Below are 17,396 nucleotides of genomic sequence, written 5' to 3'. Positions count from 1 at the left end.
GATGCCTTTTGAGACCCATGCACACATAGAATGCTGACTCAGGAACAGGTCTAACTCTACAGAGGTGATAACTGTGTGGGAAATTGCAGTTGGTTTAAATCATGGGGAAAGGAACTAACACCAAATAGTTGGAAACACATCCAGCCTCAGCCTATTGTTTTAGAAAGTCTTGCATGAAGTGATTAGATTGAAACATAGCAGGTGTAAAAACAAAATCGGACCTTAATGACTTCGTTGGAAACTGAAGCTTTTGTTTTGGGTAGGTTTAGTAGGGCACCCATGCTGTTTCATGGTCAGGATATTTCCCCCTAAGGTAATGTGTCAGGTATTGATAAGTTTGTTTAACGTTTTACATAATTAAAGCAGTAAATATAATACTGACATGTTTGCAACCTGAAGCATTGTTTAAGAGATAGTTATATGCAATGCTGTGAAAAAAAATAATACACGGAATAAAACAAAGGTCAGCCAAGGTTCTATGCTCTCAGTGAAATTACCAATTGAATCCAAACTCCCATATCAGAGTTAAAATAGAGGGAGGATGCAGCACCACTCAGTACCAGGACAGATGGGAGAAATCACCAGCTAGCTGCAGACATTTCTAATACTTATTGAATAGAACTGATACTTTCAGAAATTAAAAGCTATATCTACTCATTTTTACTCTTGTGATAAGTATGCTAATTGGATAGAACAGGTATAGATACTTGCAAAAACACAGCTACCAGATTTACTGTTTAATATCCACTCAGGCAATGAAAATGATTCTGTTTATGTTAGAAAAGAAGCCAAGGAGAAAGGTCATTATGTTGTGTCTGCAGCTTTCACGCCTAATATGTGAGTCTCATTTCTCAGTAAAGGAAAAATCAATATTCCCTTTGAGTTGCCTTGGATTCCAAAAAAGAGGGCTTTTACCCAATGCATGGAGGTGACTTAGAATGATCATGATATATTATGCAATGTTGTTTTTACAAAGCTCTCAGGTACACTTCAATAGTGTTTTAATTGTGTTGTTGAATCTCATCTTGACTGGCAAAGAAACGGACATTTCAACTACTATAATGGTTAAATGGCAACTTAACTCTTTTCTTTATCAGCTGTCTCTTATTTCCTTCTGTATGGTTCATCCTTAGGTCTGATTAGATAAGAGACTTGCAAAGCTGGAAGATTCAAAACAGACAAGGCTTACAGTATTTCTGCCAGTAATAGGAGCAGGAGCTAATCACAGGAGAAAGATATAGTAATTACTGGTTCTCAGATACTAAGGTGATAGGTGGAAATATCTAACATAGGTAGACAGATATTTTGTTTGTATTATTTTTAAACAAATAAGGTAGATCTTACCAGCTAGGCTACAGGGCTGATGAACATAGTTTTACTGTTATTGAAAATGTGCTCATGTCTTCTGAGGACATAAAAATAGGTTTTGAAACAATAAGTCTCACAGTATGAAAAAAATGTCTATGTTTGGACCAACCATACATCTGTGCCATGTCTGTTAATGCTACTATACTCTGTGCACAGGAGATCAGCCTGGGCAAAAATGCCAGCTCTTAATGTAAAGAACAATGGCCACATGGCTATGGATACCATGGTGTCTTCAGTACCAAAAAGCATAAGCTCCTACTACTTCAGGTAAAGGAGTGATAGGGAGCAGGCTGCAATAGTTTCTGGAGCCAGGCATTAGCACGAGATATAACCACACAGTAAACTAAGGTACTTCATACTCCACTATTAGAAAAGTTTGCATGAGTGTCTGAGGTCCACAGGAGTACATGTCCCATCAAGAGAGATTTTTGTAACAAACCATAGTTGCATAGATACAAATACAGCCATCAACACCAAAGTCCCAACGAATTTCAGCACCAAGAACACTATCCCTAATACTTGTGCTAAGGCCCCAGTCCAAAAAAAGTGATTAAACACATGTTCATATTAAACTTTAAACACACATTTGAGAGCTTTCCTGGACTGGGGCCTAAATAAGTAACTAATTCAGCTTTGAATAAGTAGAAGGCTACTATGGTTTGTGGGACCAGCCATATGCTCACATACACAAAACCACACATGAATATCAACTCCCCTCACCTTTGGGCAGGAGCGCCGCCAGCTTTTCTGCCGCCCTAGGCGGCGGAAGGTCCCGCCCTGAGATGCCGCCCCCCACAGAGGCGATGGAAGTTCCAGCCACCAAAATACCGCCATGGTCACCGCCCCCCAAATTATAGTGCCCTAGGTGACCGCTTAGATCACCTAATGGGTTGCACCGGCCCTGCCTTTGGGGAATGTCAGATCTGGATTCAGACTGTGGTTTTGGACTCTATTACCTACTACTGTTCTATTTTACTCTTTTGGTACTATAATGTGCTTGGCAGCATCTGCAAGGGCCTGACAATTGTCTTTTATGGGAGGATTTATCTTTTCCATTTCAGCTAGTCTCTACAGTTAATTTAAGATGAGGTTTAACAACTTCACTCCCTCCTTAATATTTTTTCCTAAAATTTAACATCAAGGGAAACCGTCAATTTAAATATTACACTTTGGCCTGAAAACTGTTTATCTATTATTGCTACATGTAACATTTATAATTGCTAGATTAGAAAGATTAAAGAGAAAATCTAATTCTCATTTTTCAGTTTGGGTGAAATCCATCACTGTACAGAGGGTCAGCATAAAGCTTAAATACCACTCAACTCCCACTTAAGTCTTACCTTATGAATTTCACCCTTTATGTATAGTCATCTTTACTGTCTCTTTTGTATAGTCAGTCAGTTTTTCCCTTGTGTTTGTGTGGTTTTTAAAATCAATAACAGGGGAAAAAAGACATTTTTAAAATATAGGAAAATGTGGACATAAAACCACAAATATTGGCAACGGGATTCAATTGCAGATCTGATACCTGAAATTACTGTTAACTCATTGTTCCTTTATTATTTTTGGGCCTGACAGTCAGTGAGCAGACTCTACATGTGTTAGTGAGACTTTGTGGATGCACAGATCTGTAGGAGCACCCATCTGAGCATGCACTTTTTGTGCACTGTCACCTAATATATTGGTGATGGAAACTGTAACCTACACTCAAAGGTGATAGTGCCAATAAAAACCTCATGAAAGTGTGGGCATGCACACAAAGTTTCATATGTACAAAACAAAGCCTATGTTGAGGCACCAGTGAATACCAGTATTCCCTGTGCTTTTTCCTTTAGGGCAGATGTGTTTGCTTAAAAGCACAAAAAGTACTTAGAATTCATAGTTTGTAAATATATGAAAGAGGCTCAGAAGACATTGGAGTTTCACGTATTTACTATTATACCTTGGGAAAAAAAAAACACGTAAGAAGACTTTGCTAAAACTGAAAATGCACTAAGCATTTCCTTTAAAATAAACTTGCAGCTCTACCTGATAAAAGCTTCTGAATGTTTTTGTATGCTTCTCATATCCTCTTCAAGGTTGTTCAGTGCCAAAAGAAATATTAATGCAACTCAGGAAGAGTGCTGACTAGCCAGAGGACACAATAGGTATATCTAGCATGTGACACAGAATCTCAAGAGAGAAAAAGAGAGATGAAACTTCTATAGACAATTGGTAATGAAACACAATTCACACTTTAAAAAATCCCTCTGACTTCACAGGACATTTTGGTTTTTACTTTTATGTCCTCAGCAATTTTCTAATTGCTGAAATTTTCTTGGCCACCACAAACACTCAAGAATATATTGACAAAATGCTTTACACAGATACTCATCATCAATCCAGGTTCAAATGGCTAAGGATTAGATTCTGCCACTTTCACAGGGAGTAGTACAACTTTACTTTCTGAGTAGTCCCCATTGAAATCCATACTCAAGGAATAAGATACTACTCATTATGAGTAAGGTAGGCAGAATTTACTCCTTGGAAAGAGTCTGTTCCAGGATAGCTCTCCCAACTTGCAGATACTGGAGGAGAAGTGTTCTGAGAGAAATTAGTTCGGTGTCTATGCACATTGTTATTTCCTTTAGCTATGATGAAGATAGACCTGAGTCTCATGGCTGAAGCTTTGAACATATTATATCAGTAAGAACATATATTATAGAAAACACATAGTTTACACCTACATTTTCCACAGTTCATTTTGGAAGCCTACCTCTTGTATCTGTTAGCTGTGCCCAGATAGTCAATGAGTCTGTTATTGAATGGCTGGACAATGTCCAATGTCATGCTTAATGTTATTGGGATAAAACTCAAACCAGGTCCATACTCAGCTGCTCTATGGGGAGAGCCTGTAAGGAACCTCTTCCTATTCAGTCTGGAAAAATAAAGGTTACTTGAAACTGAGGTTCTTCAAGAGGGATGTTTTATATTCACACTCATGGGATGCACCAACCACTGCAGCTTTGATGGTGGAACCCTAACTAGTAGTGCCCATTGGAGTGCTCACATGTCCCCCTCCCTTCATTGTTCCTGAATGTTCTAGTGACAAGGCAATAAACAGGGGGTCATAGCATCCCAGGGACCTCCGTTCCATCTACGACCCCCTCATCGAAGTTCCAAGTGTATAATTAGGACTTTGAGGAATAGTGGAAGGTGGGGAAGGACTGCGAATATGTATAGTCCCTTCCGAAGAACCTCCCTGGTAAATAAGGCTATGTCTACACCGCACACCTTACAACGGTGCAGCTGTGCCGCTGCACCCGCACTATTGTAAGGTGCACTGTTTGGCCGCTCTTTATTGCCGGGAGAGAGCTCTCCTGGCGACAAAATAAAACCACCCCCAATGAGGGGCAGTAGCTTCGTTGCCAGGACTGCAGCTCCTGTCGATGAAGCACTGTCCACACCAGCGGTTTTTGTCATTAAAAATTTTGTCATTCAGAGGGGTGTTTTCTCACACCCCTGAGTGACAAAAGTTTTAACAATGAAAGTGCCGGTGTAGACAAAGCCTAAGTAACCTTTATTTTTCCTTCAAGTGAACTCTGCACAGTCCCCCTCATTTGATAGATTAGCAAGCAGTGGCTCATGAAAGGAAGGTGGGACGAGGAACAGCAATTAAAAAGTGATTGTAACACCGCTTTTCCAAACTGGACATCTGAGCTAGAGATTAGACACTAAAGAATAGTGCTTGGTGAAAATGTTGATGGAGCGCCAAGTGGCCACCTTTCAAATTTCTATAATGGGTATGTGTCTGGTGCATGCAGACGAAGCTGATGTTGCTCTAGTGGAAAAAGCTTTAATTCCTGTGGGAATAGGGACTGATTTCAACATATCAGCTTCTTGAATGCAGAATATAATCCACCCGAATAAAGTCTGTGGAGCTATGACCAGCCCCATCCTATTTTTAGCATTCCCTGAATTTTTTTGTCCTGTCTAGATAATAAACTAAAGCTCTTTTCACATCTAGTGTGTGTAATCTAGCTTCACCTTGATGTGCATGTGACTTAATAGAAAACGTAAGTTATAGACTGAGTTACATTAAAGTCTGTAACTACTTTAGGAAGAAATCGAGGTCTGGACATAAAACAACTTTGTTTTTTGTGAAAGACTCTAAATGGTAGGTCTGCCATCAGCTCATTTAACTCAGTAACTCTTCTGGCTGATGTAATTGTGACTAAGAAAGTGGTTTTAATGGACAGATGATACAGAGAACACTATCATTGTCTGGCTATTCCGAAAGAAGGACAGGAGACATTTGACAGGGGTTTAAACAGGCCACTACTTTATTATTAGATGTCTGGGACTACCCGGCAGATAAAAGTGTACAGTGCAGGTAACCCCATGTTTTTCTGTAGTTACCCCGGGGCTTTTGCCAGCTCCCTGTCTTTTTCCATCCAAGTCCCTCCAGCAAATTTTTTGCCGGGACTTTACCATACCTAGGGAGGCTCCCACTAGCTCCCCCTTTTTTTCCATCCAGGTCTCTCCAGCAAATCTATTGCCAGGACCTTACTATCCACCCCCCCTTATAGGAGGGCTAAGGTGAGCTATAAGAGTTGGGGGTTGGCTCCCTGATGTACAAATCATAGGAGTCCCCAACCATCCCCCATTTATTTCTTTAATGAACACCTCTTTTAAGTCCTTTTCCAAGCCATTTATCTGGTCACTGTATAAATTTCCTCTGAAGTACCTGCACTGGACATCCGCCTTACACTTAAATAATGAGTTGTGACATATGGCCTACCGCCCTTCATGCCATGCATGAACAGAGCCCTTCCTGAACCCACTGTGGGGAAGGTGAAAAAACCCCAACTGCATCCAAGCCAAAATGGTGGTAAGGGAAAAATTCCTTCACATTCCCCCCTAAAAAGGGGCGGTTAGAGTAATGCCCACAGCAGGTCTTGACCAAATCTGGTATTGTGCCACATAAACAGGAGGGAGGGACGGTGGGTCCTGCTTAAGAGTGCTCCATGTAAAAGGAGGCTCCAGGGCCAGGGCTGCACCTTTTAAACCCTGCATTCCTAGGGGGAGAGGCAGCAACCACAGTGACCCTTTTGCAGCAGTTTTCATCTCTCTCTATCCCCTGCCATAAAGCACTGTTCCCTTCATTTGACCATCCAGCGAAACTCCCCCCTCCCCCCGCTTAAAGGTGCAGGGCGGTCACTGGCTAGCTATACCGAAAGAAGGACAGCAGACATCCGACCTGGGTTAAATCAGGCCACAACTTTATTATATAGATGTCTGGGACTATCTGGTCCATAAAAGTGCACAGTGCAGGTAACCCCATGTTTTTCCATAGTTACCTGGGGGCTTTTACTAGTCACCCCTCTTTTTTCATTCAAGTCCCTCCAGCAAATGTATTGCCGGGACCTTATCATACCCGGGAGGCTTCCACAAGCTCCTCCTCTTTTCCTTCCAGGACCCTCCAGCAAATCCATGGCTGGGACTTTACCATCCATCCCCCTCGTAGGAGGGTTAAGGTGAGCTATAAGAATGGGGGGTTGGCTCCCTGCTGTACTAATCATAGGAGTCCCCAACTGCCCCCTGTTCATTCCTTTAATGAACACCTCTTTTTCATTCCTTTTCCAAGCCATTTATCCAGTCCTATAATGCACTGTTCCCTTCATTCGGCCATTCAGACAAACGCCCCCCTGCTTAAAGGTGCAGGGTGGTCATTGGTTCAAATGGCTTTTCATTAACTGTATAAGAACTAGGTTTAGGTCCCATGAAGGATAATGACTCTTTATGGGAGGGTAGACATTACTGAGATTCTTCATACATTTCGTATCCGACTGGTGAGTAAATATTGACTTATCTATTAGGTCGCCAAATGCAAATATCACTGACAGATGGATTTTAACTGAAGAATGTGATTGTCTCAATTCTTGAAGAAGCAGGTATTTGAGATTAGATTGAATTGAGGCAGTTAAAGGAGGTATACTCTTTCCATCTGCCCACACTGAAAATCTCCTCTCTTTCAAATTATAAACATTTTTGAGTTGATTCCTTTCTAGAATTAAGATCTTGTATATCAGTGACCTGTCCTCTTCAATATTTACAACTCCCCCAATATTTGGGTCATCTCAGGTTCGGCTGATCGTGGCTCACACTGGCTGCAGTTAGCCACTCCAGGCCAACGGGGGTTGCGGGAAGCAGCGGCCAGCACATCCCTTGGCCCACGCCGCTTCCCACAGCCCCCATTGGCCTAGAATGGCAAACCACGGCCAGTGGGAGCAGCGATCGGCTGAACCCGCTGACGCGGCAGGTAAACAAACCGGCCCAGCCCACCAGGGGGCTTACCCTGGTGTGCCAAAGGTTGCTGATCCCTGATTTACTTAATACATGAAATACTCAACTAAAACAGATTCTCAGCTGTTGGTAATAATTCTACCTCTTCACAAAAATCTCCCTTGAATTCTCTTGAAAAGATGATTTTAACAGTACATGTCTATTTCTGCAGGAGCATACTTGCAAACTCCAAGAACAATTTTACAGAGAATATGTATTATACTCATAACATCAGAAAGGATGGGATTAAAGGGTAATGTAATGATGCCAATGAGAAATGATATAATTAAGGTCAAGCTGGTGTTTCTAATAGAAACACTGATTCTGAAGCATTAGTATCACAACCACTTCACATTGCTTTGGGCTGAAACAGGGTATACAATTTAATAGCATGGCTTTATTTTATTTATTTCAAAAAGGTTTTGAAAAGCTAAACATTATAGTTAAATCACAGGGAAGAAAAAGGGAATATGGATGTATATATGGATGCACTTTTTCAGAGCTAAAATGAGGGTTTCATTTTAAATAATGCATGTTCAGGCATATGGTACCCAACCACTTCAGAGTAGGTGCACCCACAACTTCCACAAAGTAAAAAGAGAAAATATTAAAACATCCAAGATCTGTATGTTTGAAATACAGCTCCTAAACAAACTTTTATTACATGAGCATGTTTTATTTTCAAGCGATCCCTGCCTCACAATAAAATTTCATTCTTGTGCAGAGTGCCAATATACATCATAAGCAGCTCTTATGTCCCACATAAGTCCTTAAAACAAGACTGAAGTGGGACCTATGGTGTTGAAGCCTTGTACTGGTGCTCTGCACCTGAGAGAATAAGCCCCTCAGTGCACAAGATGCACTAAAATCATCAAGGTATGTTTCCCTGCAAACAGAAGGTGTGATTGCAATATATGCAGACATACCCAAGCTAGCTCAAGTAAAATAGCAGTGAAGCTGCAGCAGTGCAGGCAACTGTACAGGTTAGTCCCAACCACACAGGACCCTGAGTATGCCCGTGCTGCCATGGCTTCTCTGCCATTGTTACTCGAATTAGCTTTGATTTAACTAGAGCAAACCTAGCTCAGCTATGTCTACACCTGCTGCAATCACACCTCCCAACTGCAGTGTAGACAAAGCCTCAGAGTGAGTTAAGCTGTTGTGTGGAGGACCCTTGCCTCATTTGTTGCAGAAGCTGAAAGATGTGTAATAAAGGAGCCAAATGACTGCAGAAAAAAAAAGGCTGGTGTCATGGATAAACCAATTAACTATAACCTAAGAGAATGTGGTTCTACTCTTAGATTTGCCAATATGTGGTGATAGAAATTCACATACACTTCCCCCCACACACCAAAGGACTATGAATAGTGTGTTTCTCTTCTTCTGGGTGCCTAACCTGGAACATCTAGGGCCTGCTTTTCTGAAGTGATGAGCACTCAACAACTACAGCTGGAATCAATGTGAGCTGTGGATTCTCAGCATCTCTACAAGGCTCTAGGCATGGACATCCCTAACTCTGGCATTTCCTAACTTTTGAGTACTTGTTTTTGAAAACTTAATAAGGCTCTTTTAACGTAGGTCCCATTTCTGCCACACTTACTCTTTGAAAGCCTGACCCAACCCCCACTGAATTCAGTGAGCTTTGGATCAGGCTTAAGGACCAGTATTTTACTTTATGAGAGGTAACATTCATAGAATCATAGAACTGGAAGGAACCTAGAGGGGTCATCTAGTCCAGTCGCCTGCACTCAAGACAAGACTAAGGGACACGGCGCGCTGGGTGGAAGAGGGGGCAGTGGGTGAGGGGAGCCTGGCAGGCTGCAGGAAATAACCCTGCGGGCCGCATGTTTGAGACCCCTGATCTATACCATCCCTGACAGGTGTTTGTCAAACCTGCTCTTAAATCCCCAGTGATGGAGATTCCACAACCTCCCTAGGCAATTTATTCCAATGCTTAACCACTCTGACAGTTAGGAAGTTTTTCCTAATGTCCAACCTAAACCGCCCTTGCTGCAATTTAAGCCCATTGCTTCTTGTCCTATCCCCAGAGGTTAAGAAGAACAATTTTTCTCCCTCCTCCTTGTAACAACCTTTTATTTACCTTTTAATAAAACATTGGTTTTATTGGGTGAAATTCACTTCTAGGGAGAAGGTCAGTATAGATGTTATGTGGGACTTAAGTGCTACTCCAAGGACAATTTCTCTTATTGTGGCAGAATTGGATCCATAGTGCTCTGATGTTTTTTAGATGTAAGAAATACCCTTTTTAATATTCCAAAAGCATTGTCTTCCAAAAAGCTTTTCCACAATTTAACACCCCGTCCTTACGCAGCTACGGGTGAATATTATATACAAACAAACAAATACTCCTTCTGCCAGATAGTAACTTCAAAAAGGGCTTTGTTGCTTGATGCTGAAAATGTTCTTTTATTGTCTATTCATTAACATTTGTCCATAGAATCAGTCTGACTGATTAATCTGGAATATAACATCAATCCTTTATTGTGGCTCTGGAAAAAGACTTGCTAGAAGATTAAAGCCTTTTTTTGTACTCCCTTATTTCCTCATCAACGAAAACCCAGTCAGCTTGTTTGTCTCACTACTGAATGATCTAATTTAAGATATAATTGAACAATCATTTTGGTTATATACCAGTTACCAAATCTTAGCACAAGACAGTTTATTGTACAAACAAAGAACAACTTTGTTAAAATAGTCTAACAGCCTTCAGCTCCATAATATTTCTGAAATGCAGTTAAGACATTTTTCTTCAGCTCACAATTACTGGAATTTATGGGTGAATAACAATGAAAATGACTGTCTTTTTTACAGTCTGCGTAAAAAAAGTCCAGCTAATAATATTTTGTTTTTTTTTATTTTAGCTTTTTCAAAGTGAACTAACTATACAGGAGCAATCTTGCAACTTTTATTTAGGTAAGGATTCCTTGGACTTCAAGAGCAGTTACAAACATGCATAAGGATTGATGGCTAGGATTCTTGATGCTCTGATGACAATTTTTCTTGAACTATATGGCTCATTCCTGTACCCACTGAAGCCAATGGAGTTTTGCTATTGACTTCAATAGTAATAGGAGCAAGTCTATAATGAGCCATTAGAATAAAATGTCTTAAACATAATGTAGACTAATTTAATTCAATGTTTCAGAACAGAAAAAATGGAGAAAGGTGATTTTTTCCACCGCAACATGGATCTCCCATTGATAATGAGTATTCTGAACCAAATACAACAACTTCAAGAATGAATAGGGTTTTATCAAAACATACTTCTCACGTTTGCTTCCTATCCAGTATGTGTCCTTCCTTCTTATTTAGGACCTCTGTATGGGGCTCTATTCCCTATGCTGGTAATATTGAACCTCTCCTCCCACTCTTGAATTGCAGATCAATGATCATATAAAGCAACATATAGGTTTTCTTTTCTTTTCCTTCTCCCACCACTAAGTAGGGTCTGTTATGGCACTCTGGCAGCAAGAAGAGTTGTTATTAACAAAAATTTGTAATACATTTGACTTCATGTTAAAAGTTGTGAATATTTTTAAAAAGCACTATTAATAGCACTTAGGTGAGAAACTGCACATTAACAAATTGCCTGACACTATGGGCAGCCTTGTTGCTTCAGTACCCTATCATGAATCTCAGCTGAATAAATTCAGCTCCCAAGGGAGAACTGCACCCCTCACCCCCACCCAAAATGTTTTGGGTTCAACCTGAAATGATACTTTTCATTTGGGGCCCAATCTAGCTCCCAATAAAGTCAATGTTGACTTTAATGGGAGCTGGATTAGGTGTTTAGGGCCTGATTTAAAGTGTATTGAAATCAATGGACATCATTCCACTGATTTCAAAGAGCTTTAGACCAGGTCTTATTCATGGGCCTACTTTCTCCATAGTACTTCTTTTTCTCATAATATATTTATAAGAAACGCTTTCCCCCCTTAATTCCTTTGGCTATTTTGAATTCATTCTCCATTATTGCTGCTCTTACCCTTGCTGACAATCCTTAGTGGAGTATGTGTTCTTGATGAGTTGCTTTTTCTCCTTTTCCATGTCTAGTAAAGTTTTGGGTTTTTTTTTCTTTAATCCTTGGATTAAGGACCAGTCATTTGGAAAGTCACATTGGCTGCTTCTTGTTCCTTGCCTTCCTTTTTTCAGAAGGACTGAGCTTCAGACTATCCAGTGTAGATAAGGACCCAAATGTTTCAGTGTTTTCTCAAAACCCCTTTGGTCTACAAAACTGGGCTGGAAGTTTTGTTAGAACAGTCCCTCTCACACATATTCCTGCACTACCAGTCCCAATGGGAAACAGAAAATGAAAGATCTCCGAAAAGGGGGAGAAGAAACAGTTTTGGAAATCATAACATTTATTGTTTTGGGTTTGGTCTGAGGGATGGACAGAGGGCTAGCCAGGTTCTTGTTATGTCAAATTTGATTTACATGTGACTATTAACAACAGGGGTTAAATCCACATTAAGGATTCAGTCTGGCAATGAAGGACAGAACCTTCTATTTAAATTTCATCACAAAAGTTCATGGGTTTTGGAATGTTATAGGATTTGCTGTGAGACTTCTTTTTGTTTTCTTAGCATTTATTCCAAAATTTGCCTTGGATATGGGAGGAAACTTTGATTTATCGAATATTTTATATCCCCCTGTGGATTACACATTGTATTTCCTTGGTACCTATGTATGTCTTTTAAACACTCAGAAAAAAAAAAGTTAAAAACCAACAAAAGCCATTTTAGAATTATAGGATCTTGTAATTAGAATATATACATATATATATTTATATTTATTTGGATATGGGTTTTTGTAAAGAAAAAATCACTCACAAACCATAACATTATGAATCAAGTTTCAACCCAGAGCAACTTTATAGAGCTGAATTATAAGACCCTATAAAACAGAGATTATAATGGAAATGCTGGCAAACGTTTAAATATAGCAGCATCAGTGGGAGCCACTAAAACATGTGGAAATCCAAAAATTGAAACTTGCTTTTTCAGTTGATATTTTGACATCTTGATGTCCTAGTGCTGCTCAGTCAGGATTTTCCTAATCTTCCCAAAGTGTGAAGGTAACAAATACCATATGTAATAGGGAGGACTTGAGGTGTACATTGACTGGTAACACTGCTCTACAGCCAAAATGCTTCTGAAATAAATGTAGTCAAACTTTACTAATTCTGGGTCACTGAGAACGAAAATGATGCTTAAAATTGTTGATTGGCTCTAGTTTTCAAGATATGTTATTGGGTCAGTATATACGACCCTTGACTTGGGAATGGCGGAGGATATAAAGGGAAGGGATCTCAATTTAAACCAGAAATGACTAAAATACATCTTTGACTGGATCTATGAATAAATCTATGACTGGGTTTGAACAGTACTTGCTTTTTAGGCAAAACAATGAATGATGCAATCTGAAGCTGGTATTGCGTCATACATGATCTAAATGATGAAGCTTACATCACTCTGCTGATTTGCTTTTCCTATATCAGCTCTAGAAATCATAGTGTCATGCTCTCTTATTTGTCAGCGTTTGATTTTGCAAAGGGACACATTTCTGTTTAGCCAAAGTGAACAGAGATGCCTCGTACTTGTGTGAACAGTGCAGATAACTTCTGCTATGTTTGTGGTGAAGTGTCTTTTGCATCACAAAAGCGCAGTATAACCACTATGGTTAAGAAAGCCATCACCTTTATTTTGGCTGCAAAATTGGAGATCAGGACAAGAGGTGGGCCCCACACATATGCTGCAACACTTGTGCAATAAATCTTCGCCAGTGGTTGAACAGGAAAAGCAAATCTATGCCTTTTGCAGTGCCAAAGATTTGAAGAGAGCCAACAGATCATACCAGCAATTGTTACTTCTGCATGGTGCCTCCAGTTGGGAAAGGTGTGTCAAAGAAGAAAAAGTGGACTGTGCATTATCCAAACATTCCATCAGCTATACGCCCAGTACCCCATGGAGAAGGACTGCCGATTCCTGATGCACCAGAATCATTCTCACTTGAGTCAGACGAGGAAGAGGAAGAGGATGAAACTTCTGGTCCTGAACCATCAATGTCACAAGACCCACATTTTCTCCCATCCTCCTCCTCTGAACCACACCTCATAACACAAAGTGAACTGAATGACCTTGTCAGGGATTTGGAACTACCCAAGAGTAAGGCAGCCCTCAACATCGTTCATGATCCAGATGAGTGGAGACTGTTCATTGATTCATCGAAGACGAGTCTTAAAGCTGTTTTACTGCATAATGGCAATGTTTTGCCATCAATTCCAGTTGGTCATGCAGTCCATATGAAGGAAACCTATGACAACATGAAACAACTTTTGAGGTGCATAAACTATGACCAAAATCCGTGGCAGCTTTGTGGCGATTTGAAGGTTGTTGCTCTCTTGCTTGGTCTGCAGACTGGATACACAAAGTACTGCTGTTTTCTCTGCGAATGGGATAGTCGTGCAAGGGATTCCCACTACATCAAGAAAGATTGGCCACTCCGACAGTCATTGGAGCCTGGGAGGAAAAGTGTTCAGCATCCACCACTTGTTGAATCAAGGAAGATTTTGTTACCACCCTTACACATCAAGCTGGGTCTGATGAAGAACTTTGTCAAGGCCATTGACAAAACACAAGCAGCTTTCAAGTACCTCCGTGGAAAATTTCCAAGGTTAAGTGAAGCTAAGATAAAGGAAGGTGTCTGTGTTCGTCCTCAGATTCGTGAACTTCTTCGAGATGATGCATTTGACCATGCACTGCGTGGCAAGGAAAAGACAGCATGGAAAGCCTTCCAGTTAGTGGCAATACATTTTCTCGGAAACAACAAGGCAGACAACTACAGATTGTTGGTGGAAAACCTTCTCAAAGCATACAAAAGCCTTTTTTGCAACATGTCACTAAAGATACATTTTTTGCACTCTCATCTAGATTTTTTTCCACCGAACTGCGGAGCAGTGAGCGACGAGCACGGCGAGCGATTTCACCAGGACATTGCAACAATGGAGAAATGCTATCAGGGCAAATGGAGCCCATCAATGCTTGCAGACTATTGCTGGACGGTGACAAGAGATGCTCCATTTAATGAATACAAGAGACAAGCCAAGAAGCGCCAAGTAGACACTGAATAGGACTAAACTATGTACATAATAGTTTTTTGCCTTTTGTTTCATAATACATTTTATTTACATAACCCTTTTCCTGATTTTTAAAGTGTTACATAAACAGGACAGGTGAAATATTATCATGTAAAGCAACAATAAACACATGAAAAGACCTAGGTTTACAATTTATGATTAAAACTTTACTATCTACACAATATACATAGACATAAAATGTAAAAACTTAAATATCTTAGAAACAGTAGCCAATCAGTTGTTTTAATTGTCATATTTGAATTCAGCACACCAAAATACATAATAAATAGCACATTTTATCTCTGAAGCAGACGACTTCTCAAAAATTGTAGACCAGTGAATCACTCAGATAGCATCAGATACAACAGTAACATACAATGCTGATGTCAAGACTATAGATTTAGTTTTGAAAGTTTCTTCTTGTCTGGGTATACTGAGCAGGTATGAGAATAAAATGTCTATACCCTTTTGGTATTTCACATGCATTCCCAGGCTTGTTTTTACACATGTCCTTCCACTTTTGCATGGATTTGATTTTTGTTTGTTTGTTTTACTGCTAGAAAAAAGAGGACTTTGGTTATGAATACTTGCAAATAACAGCTTGGATTTCTGGATAGAGTCTTAGAAGAGGAAGGAAGTGAGCTAGATTTAGCAAAGAAATGACTATAAATCTTAATACACATTTACCCAATCCAAGAAGTTCTAAGAAGACTAAACCCTGGAAAAGAAAGTGAAATTAAGATAAGTATCTCCCTCCACCCTAAACCCCCACCACCATTATTCAGAATATACTAAATGAGGACTCTGACAGATGGAAATATTTAGAGTGGGGGAGCCTACAAAGAACATGCAATATTATCAAAATGGATTCTGCTCCACTTTTTAAAAGTCTCAGATGCTTCCATTTGAAAGGCTAGGTGCTGTGTTACACTAATGGAAAATATTATATTTTATATTTATAAGGGACAATGAAAACCAAAGTTTAAAACCACAAAATACTATATGTGCAAAATTTTAACACTGGGGTTTGAAGTGCCCAGTTTTAAAGAAATATCAGATTGCTTTGAATTGAACTAAATATTATCCAGTAGAGCCTGTGGGTTGAAATAGAGACATCTCACTATTCTGAATTCAGGACAGATTTACTCTCCTCCCAGAAGACCTCTAAAGAAAAAAAATCAGTAATCATAGAGAATATGAAACAGAGAGCTTAGGGTGCCAGGTTCTGCTCCTAATAATAACAAAATATATACAGTATTTGGAACAATTTATCCGTCATGTTGGAGGTTATTAGACTTTCTGGCTCAGACTGGGTTCAAAATGTATTCTTACTATAGCTGATTTTCTTGAATGTGAAAAATAGATGGCCACTTTGGAGATTAAGAGGAGATCACATTTAGTCAGATCCGCCTGAATGACTGTGTAACTTATAGTTTAAAATTTGTCTCATCAGCACACTATACTGGGAGATTAATTAAAGTAATTATTTCTTCCTGTGATTTGTGATCTGGCTTTATTACAAAGTAGAATCAGATTCAAAGCACATCAAACTTTAAATCACTTCTTTGTGTATATTCAAATCTAAGGCGAATATCAGTGTTTCATCACAATTTATGGTGGAGAATTAAATGTAGGGGAAAATTCACAATGCAGAATATTAAGGGATCACAATGGAGAGGTCTAAGGCACATTTCTGAGTTCCTAACAATACAAAAAATAAACCAAAAAAACCCACCTCACATTTCAAGCAGCTTCACCTACAAATGTTTCAGTCAAAAGATTCCAATATGGTATACTTACAGATACCATTCATGTTCAAATTTGGTATATTAAAATAGCAAATGTGCTGTACATTACATCTCTCAGAGCAAAACTGGCATATGCCATTCCAGGACTGTTACAAACATTTCCTCACTAGCAGAATCCGTCTGAAACAAGGCCAATATCTAAGAGGATTATTAATAAAGATTATACTGCCACCATACTCTCTTTGTGTTTGTATTCATTATTCAGAGCAGAAAGGTATTCCCTGATCTTTCTTAAAGACTTGGTAAAATACAGCATGGTGTCAAAGGAGATCACAGCAAATCATACCTTTCATATTTCCTTATTAATATTATATAATACATTATCATGGTGGAGTAGAATAAAAAGGAACTATTGCAGCTACCAAATCTAAGGTATGAAGTAAAGACAGATATAGTTAAAAAAACAAAACACAGGCACAAACACAGAGTACCAGATGTGCAGATGGCATAAACTGGTACAGCTTCATCACTGACTTCATTGGAGCTACCCTGGTTTATACTAGCTGAAGATCTGGCCTAAACTGTGGAAACCATCCACATTGCCTAATACTAGTAGCTGAAATCCCATAATGTTGCATGGGTGTGGCAGTTGGGTCAAGTAATTCACCATCTGTGCAGTCTCCCACCTACAACCAAAGAAATTGTTTGAATGCAAAATTAGCTGTAGAGTAAAGGTGGTGGTTGGTTGAATTACCTGTGATATCACTATAGTCTAGGACTCTTGACAAGACATAGATACA

The sequence above is a fragment of the Chrysemys picta genome, chromosome 1 (assembly GCF_011386835.1).
Source record: "Chrysemys picta bellii isolate R12L10 chromosome 1, ASM1138683v2, whole genome shotgun sequence".
NCBI classification, from domain to species: domain Eukaryota; kingdom Metazoa; phylum Chordata; order Testudines; family Emydidae; genus Chrysemys; species Chrysemys picta.
This window is presented reverse-complemented; position numbering follows the sequence as displayed.